Here is a 9929-nt window from a genome sequence, read left to right on the forward strand (position 1 = left end):
GAAAAGAGCGAGACTGGAGAGAAAATTTGGAGAGAAAGTAGTTGGAGAGAGCGAGATTGGAGAGAAAGTTTGGAGAGAAAGTTGGAGGGAAAGCTGGAAAGAGCGAGAGTAGAGAGAGCGAGATTTTGAGCTAGGAAGTTGGAGAGAGCGAGAGTAGAGAGAGCGAGATTTTGAGCCAGAAAGTTGGAGAAAGCGAGAATTTAAGCGAGAAAGTTGGAGAGAGCGAGATTTTGAGCGAGAAAGTGGGAGAGAGCGAGATCAGCGAGAAAATGAGAGAGAGCGAGAGTGGAGAGAGCGAGAGTAGCCTATGCGCGTCAGCAACGCCTTGTCCGGTGCTGCACTCGAGCATCACGCCCACATCTCGCCTATGCATTGAACGGCCTAGCAAGCTTCTGGGTGATGTATTTGGACGCGTTGGGGTGGATTATGCATTTAAAAACCCTAATTTGAATACAAATAAAGCTTGAAGACATAAGGACAAACGTCAATTAAAATTTAGATGTTTGATTAAGAGAAATTCTTAAACCCTAAAAAATTGTGTTGGATGCGTTTGGGAAGAACACATTGAACCAAGGTGAAGTCAGCTTACGTTGATAAAGGGAGGATTAAACATTTGACCATATAGCCAAGTAGGTGCTGTAATCCATGGCATTTGACATATATTAGGGAGTGGGATTTCATTTTCAATACAATAAAATAAAATTTCGTAGAGAAAAGTAGAGGGCAATGAGGTTTAGAGGAATGTGTCAATTTTGGACGAGAATCTTCCATTTATCTCGTGGTTTGGAGTGATTAAAACCATCTGAAAAGCTCTAGAAGTTATAGTTTTTAGAGTGAGTGCAAGGAAGGTAAAGGATAGTCTGGAGGTTGAGAGAATACAGAAGGGTGACAGTGTAGGATCAGTCTGGGCGTCTTGAATATTTTGAGTTGGCAAACACGAGGAATTCTGAGGTGCAGAGTTTTAGGTAAAGATTCTGTAGATCATTTTAGAACGTGTTTGTGAAGGAAGTATTCCAAATAAGGTTTGGAATATAGATGAGTATTTAAGTTTAAGGTATTGAATAATGCTTTTAAAGATGAAAGGACGGGAGCTACTAGGTGAAAAGTTCCTAAGAGTTCAAGGTGAGTGGCTAAAATGTTTTCGAACTAAAACGTTTTAAACTGTTTTGATTACAAACGTTTTACAGAAAGCATGTTTGCGAAAATAATTCTCATGCCTACTAGTTTTATAAAGTGGTTTCCAAGCAAGATCTGAGTTGTGTTGTGAACGCATGCCTAAAACTATTTTTTGATTTGAGAAATGATTTTACTGTTTTATGTTTAAAACAACTTTATATAATTTACGTTTGAAAATATTTATGCTGCAAAAGTTTATATTTCAAATAAAACTATTTTTTGAAATTATGCATGAGAATTTACTATGTTTTCTTGGTCTCTCACTGGGTGTAAGCTCACCCCATTTTCAAATGTTTTTGTTCCCCTCCCCCCCCACAGGTAGCGGTCAAATCCTCTGAAGACAGCTCAATATCTGCTCTGCCATTAAAGGACCAAAAGACTTGTAACCGTTTGCTAGGTGGTTAATGTTAATATTGTACACATGTTACTATTGTTCATATAGGAACTAGGGTTTGTGGGTTTTGGGACTTGTAAATCTAATGTTGTAAATACTCTAAACATATTAAGTTTCTAAGTTAATAAATTGTGGGCCTACAGCCGTCCCGTTGCATATAATTTGTATTTGGTATCAGAGTTATTCCGCAAGAGTTTTTAGACAGTAAGTGTCAGCCTAAGGGTTGATAACTGTTGCAGTCACACCCTTCTCTAGGCTAAGAGGGTGGTCTGGGGCGGGGTGTGACAGCTTGGTATTAGAGCATAAGTTTTTGGGACAATTGAAAAATTAGTTGATACCAACTTGGTATTAAAGGATGGGTTATACGTAAGTTTGGGAAAGATTTAAGCTAGCTTAGTACTAAAACATAAGACTTTGGGTGAAAGAGAGAGTTCATGCATTAGATTAAGTCCCATAGATAAGTCCCTAACATGTGTACTTAATAACTAAGCAAAGATGCTGAGGAAAAGAGGCAGACCAAGCAAGCAGACTGAGAAGAGGAATATTGACCCTACTAGTGGAGGTCCTGAGGTATTGTCAGACCCAGATCCGAAGGGGAAAAGAGTTAGAGACTCAGTAGAACAGGAGGAAATCTCTAAAAACGAGTTTAGTACACCAAAGGTAGGTGTAGATCCTCAGATGGAGGATCGAGTGTTCGATAGAATCACTCAAAAATTAGCGGCGAGTGTAGGATCGATCCAAAACGATCTAGAAAAAAGAAGTTCGGCGTCGAGAGGCTGAAAGCTTTAGGAGCCACGACGTTCGATAGAGCCACAGATCCAGTAGATGCTGAAATCTGGTTGGATTTGATTGAGAAGTGTTTTAAAGTTATTAGATGCCCTGAGGATCGTAAGGTCGAGTTAGTGTCATTCTTGCTGCAAAAAGGGGCTGAGAAGTGGTGGAAAGTGATAGAGGCTAGCAGGGGTAGTTCAGAAACTATGACTTGGTCTAAGTTTAGACAAGTATTTGAGGATAAATACTACCCTAGTTCTTTTAGAGATGCGAAAGGAACGAATTCCTTAGACTAACTTAAGGAGTGATGATGATTCTTGAGTATGAACAAAAATTTACTGAGTTATCTCAGTATGCCCTTCCGATCATCGCGGAAAAGAAGGAGAGGTGTAGGAGATTTGAGAGTGGCTTAAGAAGAAAAATATGTACACTTGTTACCTCTACATCTAATTGAGTGAATTTCACTCAGTTAGTTGAGACCGCTATCCGGGTAGAGTGGAGTGTAGCGAAGGATGATGAACTTCAACCAGGAGAAGGACAGTTTAGAGTGCCTGAAGAAACAAGAAGTAAAAAATTTAGATCCTCGTTCTCTGGACAGTCGGGGATAAGGACATTTGGGGTCATGAGCCAACAAAGTTTGAGTCGAAAGAAGTCCAGACCTGTAGCTAAACAAAGTGGTAGATCGGTATCAGGTCATGCTAGTGAGTCGGTGGCTAGTACGGGGAGGAAACCGCTGTGTGTAAACTATGGTAAACCTCATACAGGGGTATGCTACGGTAATAGGAATGTGTGTTTCCAATGCGGACAAGCTGGGCATTTCAAAAGAGATTGTCCTCAGCTAGGTCATGGAGCACAGAATGAGCAAAGAGGAGTTACCCAGACTGTAAACCAACCTAGAAGGATCGGAACTGGAGGTGAGGGATCCAGTGTAGCTAAGCAGAAAGGGGTAGCTGGACGACCCCAATAACAATCGCAGCAGCAGCAGGGTAGAATGTACGCTATGACACACCAGGAAGCGGAAGAGGCTTCAGATGTCATAACTGGTACGAAAACTTTATGTAATCAATCCGCTTATGCATTATTTGATCCTGGTGCTACACACTCATTCATATTTAGTATATGTGCATTACATATAGATAAAATACCTGAACGTATGGATGAGGAATTATTTATCTCTATGCTAGTAGAAGATACTCTAGTGGTACATGAGTATTATAGGAATTGCGAAGTAATTCTTGGAAACCAAATTTTTTGGGTCAACTTGATTCCATTAGAATTACTAGAATTTGATGTTATCTTAGGTATGGATTTCCTAAGTAAACACTATTCCACTATGGATTGCTTTAGAAGAGAAATAGTGTTTAGAAAATCCGGTGAAAAAGAAATAACTTTGGTAGGAAGTAAAAGAACTCCCAGGAAGTTTAATATCAGCAGTAAAGCTAGAAAACTGTTGAGTAAAGAATGTGAAGCCTATTTAGCATCTGTAGTAGTTTTCCAAGATAAGAAATTAAAACCTGAGGATGTACCTGTAGTACAAGAATTCTTAGATGTGTTCCCTGAAGAATTACTAGGCTTACCACTTGATAGGGAAGTGGAATTTACTATTGAGTTAATTCCTGGTACTGCACCTATATCCTAAGCACCATATAGGATGGCCCCAATGGGGTTGAAAGAGTTAAAAGTTCAATTACAGGAACTTGTGGATAAGGGGTACATTAGACCCAGTGTATCACATTGGGGAGCGCCAGTCTTGTTTGTTAGGAAGAAAGACGGTACTCTTAGATTATGCATAGACTATAGACAGTTGAATAAAGTGACCATTAAGAATAAATACCCATTGCCTCGTATAGATGATCTCTTCAATTAGTTAAAGGGAGCAACGATGTTCTCTAAAATAGATTCGAGGCCAGGCTCTCACAGTTGAAGGTGAAAGACACAGATGTTCCTAAAACTGCATTCAGAAATAGATACGGATATTTTGAGTTCCTAGTAATGCCGTTTGGATTGAAAAATGCTCCTGCGGTATTTATGGACTTGATGAATAGGATATTCCATTCTTATCTGGATCAGTTTGTGATAGTATTCATAGATGACATACTAGTGTATTCCAGTAGTGCGGAAAAACACAAAGAACATCTAAGGATGGTATTACAAACTTTAAGAGAAAAGAAGTTNATACTAGTGTATTCCAGTAGTGCGGAAAAACACAAAGAACATCTAAGGATGGTATTACAAACTTTAAGAGAAAAGAAGTTATATGCCAAATTTAGTAAGTGTGATTTTTGGTTAAATCAAGTCATATTTCTTGGGCATATAGTTTCAGCTGACGGAGTTAGTGTTGATTCCCAAAAGATAGAAGCAGTAGTTAAATGGGAACGACCCCTGAATGTAACCGAAGTACGTAGTTTCTTGGTTTAGCAGGTTATTATAGGAGATTCGTGGAGGGTTTCTCTAAGATAGCCCTTCCATCGACAAACCTGACCAGAAAAGATGTGAAGTTTGAATGGTCGCCAGAATGCGAGCATAGTTTCCAAGTGCTGAAATAAAGGTTAGTATTAGCACTAGTATTAACTCTACCTACACCAAGTAAGGGGTTTGAAGTTTATTGTGATTCATCCCGACAAGGATTAGGATGTGTGCTGATGTAGGAGGGAAAAATAGTAGCCTATGCTTCGCGACAGTTAAAGAAGCATGAATGTAATTACCCTACACACGACTTAGAATTAGCAGCAGTTGTGTTAGCTCTAAAATTGTTGAGACATTACCTGTTTTATGAGCGATGTTATATATTTACAAACCATAAGAGTCTAAAGCATATCTTTGATCAAAAGGAACTAAACCTAAGACAGAGAAGATGGCTTGAATTGATTAAAGATTATGATTGTACAATTGACTATCACCCAGGTAAAGAAAATGTGGTAGCTGATGCCTTAAGTCGAAAAACTAGATCAGTTAGAGCTAATATCAATTTAGTGAAGGGTACACTGATTCATGAGTTGTATAATGCTAGGGCAGCATTATCAGTCGGTCAAATAGGAGGGTTACTAGATTCATTTCAAGTGCGCCCTACTCTTGTAGAAAATATTTTACGTGAATAATTAAAGGATTCTGATCTGAAGAAGTAGCTGAAGAAGTGGATAAAGGATTGAGAACGGACTATCAACTAAGAACAGACAAAGTGCTACTAAAGGAGGGTAGGATTTGCATACCTAAGGACTTAACTCTTAGCAAGCTATCCTAGAAGAAGCACATAGTTTGGCATATGCTATGCACCCAGGCAGTACGAAGATGTTCAGATCATTAAAGAAATCGTATTGGTGGCTGAGTATGAAAAAAGAAATAGCGAAGTATGTTAACAAGTGTCTAATATGTCAACAAGTTAAACTAGAGAGACAGAAACTAGCAGGATTACTTAATCCACTCCCAGTACCAGAATGGAAGTGAGAACATATTACAATGGATTTCTTGTATGGATTACCTAAGACATAGCAAGCTATGATGGTATATGGGTAATTATGGATAGATTGACAAAAACAACTAAGTTTTTACCTATTGAAGCCACTTATACCCAGGACCAACTAGCTAAGCTATATGTTGATCGAGTCATAAGTTAGTTTGGAGCTCCAATTTCAATTGTATCAGATCGAGACTCCAGATTTACATCAAAGTTTTGGCCTAGTTTGCAGAAAGCTATGGGGACCAAGTTATATTTCAGTACCGCTTTTCATCCACAGACGGATGGTCAGTCTGAGCGGACAATCCAGACATTGGAAGACATCCTAAGGGCATGTGTGTTGCCATTCAAAGGCAGTTAGGATACACATCTTTCGTTAATTGAATTTGCGTACAACAGCTACCATTCGAGTATCGAAATGGCACCATATGAAGCCTTATATGGAAGACCATGTAGGACTCCGATATGCTGGAATGAAGTCGGTGAAAGGAAATTACTAAGTCCAGAACTTGTACAACAGACATCAGATAACATTAAGATTATAAGAGATAATCTTAAGACGGCTCGAGATAGGCAGAAAAGTTATGCTGATAAGCGGAGAAGAGAATTAGAGTTTGAAATGGGTGATAAAGTATTTCTGAAACGTAAACTCGTAGTAAGGTCTCCATTCGCGGTCCCTTTTATCAACCCCTAGAATTTTCAGATTACTTGACTTACAACCTTAGAATTACTCATAAGATTCCGAGCAAATCTTGAGGGTTTATAAGAATTTCAAATCCTTTAAAATAGATTGGATAGACATCTATAAGATTCCAATTATTTAGAAGATTAGATCTCCGTTTTTTGTCCTTAAACGTCAAACTCCAAGCTTTGTGTATTGATAGATTTCTCAACATTGGAGGAGTACTTTTTAAAATGCAATAATTTGCCAACGCCTTATCGAAATCCTAAGTTGCGTTTACGCAAAATACTCGAAAATACTCGACAACACTTCAGAATGGCTTCGCTCGCGGCGCGTGGTGATCAATAATGCCAAGGATATGACGCAGCCCGCGTAGGCGTGACGCTTGCAGATTGCAACACCGGAGCAAAGGCGTTGTTCTAGCACCTTAGCAACATAGGCTGCTGTCTCGTGAACAAGTGCTCTTTCTCTAAGAGTCCTATGTCAATTCTTGCTGATCGTCGTGATGTCTTCGGTCCTAAATACGTTCTTTTCGAACTAAAAACGTTTTTAGCTCAATCCTGTTTTGATTACAAAACAGTTTTATCTCCACTTTGCCACTGAAGCATTCGAAAGCAATCATCGTTTGTCTGCCGCTCGAAACATACATTCTTTCCCAACTTTCATGGCTTCAAAACCACATCCTCGTGCTCTCATCTACTCTCTCCACTCTCCTAAACTTTTTATCCTAGATCTAAAAAGTTCGTGCTTGCTCCTCTCATAATACGCCTACATCGATGCCTTCCTTGATTCGAGCTTTTCCCTCAGTTTAGCTTGTTTCGTTATCCATCAAAGCAACTATTCTCTTCCGCAATCTCACTCTCTCTAACAATCTATTCTTGTTCTCTTCCATAATTTTTGATCTCTCAAAAATCTCGCTCTCGTACAATCCATCTCTCATACCTTCATAACTCTTTTCATCTTCAAATCTTTGTCCTCGTCCATATCTGTTCTTCACCTTCATCTTTCTAGCTCAAAAATAATTCTTGGCTCTCAAAGTGATCTCCGCTTTTTCTCAAAAACTCGTTCTCCGACGTTCTTAAGTCGCTAAGCTTGGTCGAAATTGCTCTACTTTCCCGTGCAACTTCTCAACATCATTTTTTTTTCCAGATTTTTCCTCCAAAATAGAATTAGTCCCCATTAATTTCGTTTTTTCAGTTTTCGTTCAAGTTCACTTTCTTCTATCCTAATAACGCAGATTTCAGTTATAAGCTTTCCTAATAACTGGTCTTAGCCAGTCAGCTTTAAAAGAGATAAAAGTTGTTTATAATCAGGATGCAGATATTTGATTTGATTTGGTGGTGGATTTCTGGGCTGGTGATAACAGAAATGGCCGAAGGGTGCTGAAGGTATTATTGGAATTTACACACGGGTTTTTCGTGAGGGAATGAAAAAAGGACAGGATGGAACGAAAAACTTCACGAAAACCAAAAAAAAACTTTTGGAGGAAATTGAAATTGGTGAACTATTTTGCTAGAAATGGTTGTAGTATTCACCACGGAAGACAGAGATGATCCCGCGGGCAGTAGGTAGTGCGATAGGGACGGTTAAGAAGGGCGGGAGATTATTTCGAAGAGCCAGAATTTTTGAAGTAGGAAGATGTGGAGGAGGAGAATAGTATGGTGAAGAGAATATTTGTGAGAGGAAGAAATGAAGGACCTAAAGGATGGAGAGAAGCAGATTGAGTACGCGAGAAACATTTGGGAACGAAGGAAGAATGTTTGGTACGAGAGTGAGATTTGGAAAGAGAAAGTATTTCGAAAATGTGAAGGACGTTTGAGAGGGGAAAAAGCTGGGGAAAGTGAGCAGAGATCGGTCAATTATTAGAGAGCGTAGTATTAGTTTAGACGCTCTAAAAGAAGTTGGTGAGACTGCGAGTAGAGTTAAGAGTGAAGAGCGAGAATATTGTAATTGATTGAGACGGTACCAGAAGTCTTGATGCTGGAATGGAGAAATAGACCTGGGTGGAGATTTATTGAGGATGGGGCCTGAGTGGCGAGAGAGCGGATGGGAGAGATGAAAGAGAGGTACCGAGATCAGAATATACTAGGGAGAAGGAGCAAGAATAGAGCGAGATTGCCCCTATGTGGCGTTCACACCATGTACCTGCCTTATGGGCGATCGCGGTTGTGGTTAATTGGGCATTGAGGATTGCTGTCCAACAGCTCCTTTAACCCGCTCGGGGCAATATTGGCTAATTTGAAATACTAGGGCAGTACCGAGCAAGCTTTCTTGGGTGAGATTTGTTGAAGTTTTGAAAATGAACTCCTTTGTACGCTTGGGGTGGATTTTCATTGCATTTAAGAATATATTATACTGTCTTAAATTAGAATATCTTAACAAACACACTATTTTGGAAATGGATTATGGGAACCAATTTACACGTTCCAAAATTTAAAATTTTAGATTTGTCCCAATTAGAAATTCTAAACCCCTAAGAAGATTTCGAACTTTGTTAGTAAATCTTAAGTTTAAGTCGAACTTGAATTCTAGGGGTAAAAGGGGACCCGAGGAGCTAAACTAGGTGAAAAGTTCCCTGAGTCAGGTGAAGTGGCTAAAATTGTTTTGTAACTAAAACGTTTTTAAACTGTTTGATTACAAACGTTTAAAACAGAACCATGTTGAGCGAAAAATAATTCTCATGCTCTAGTTTTATAAAGGTGGTTTCCAAAGCAAGATGCATAGTGTGTTGTGAACTGCAGTCTATTGTTAAAAAACTATTTACATTGTTGATTTTTCCAGCATGCTTACCATCTTAAGCCATGTTTATATGTGTTATACTGTACATGCTTAAGAGAAAGTTTTTTATAAATAATTTTGGTAAAATGCGATGCGAAGTAAGAAGCATCACCCAATAGATACTGAAGTACAAGGAGAAGGTATCTATTGGTATCGAAGTAAGTTAGAAGGTAAAAGCCACAGATACTGAAGTACTTGGAGAAGGTATCCTAAGTAGCTCAATAACTGAAGTAAAGAGAAGGTATTGAGCAAGTAGTATTAAGTGACAAGGTGAATCAAGTTCCAGAGATTGAGCAAAAGGGTTTCTCTCTGTACTAAAAGAAGTTTGTATGGGAATTATTTTAAATAAATTTTATAAACAGTACTACTTTGATTTGAGAATGAATTTTAAATAGTTTTATGTTTTAAAACAATTTAATATAATTTTAACTTGGAAAATATTTATGGCTGCAAAGTTTTATAAATTTCAGATGAAAACTATTTTATTTGAAATTAATGCATGAGAATTTACTAGTGTTTTCTCCAGGTCCACAGTCATCTGGGCCGTAAGCTCACCCCTTTTCAAAAATGTTTTTTTTGTACCCCCCCCCCTCCCCCCCCCCCCACAAGGTTAGCGGTCAATTTCCTCTGAAGACAACTCAGTATCTACTTCTGCCACTAAGGCCAAAAGATCT

Source organism: Benincasa hispida, chromosome 6, assembly GCF_009727055.1.
Source record: "Benincasa hispida cultivar B227 chromosome 6, ASM972705v1, whole genome shotgun sequence".
Classification (NCBI taxonomy): domain Eukaryota; kingdom Viridiplantae; phylum Streptophyta; class Magnoliopsida; order Cucurbitales; family Cucurbitaceae; genus Benincasa; species Benincasa hispida.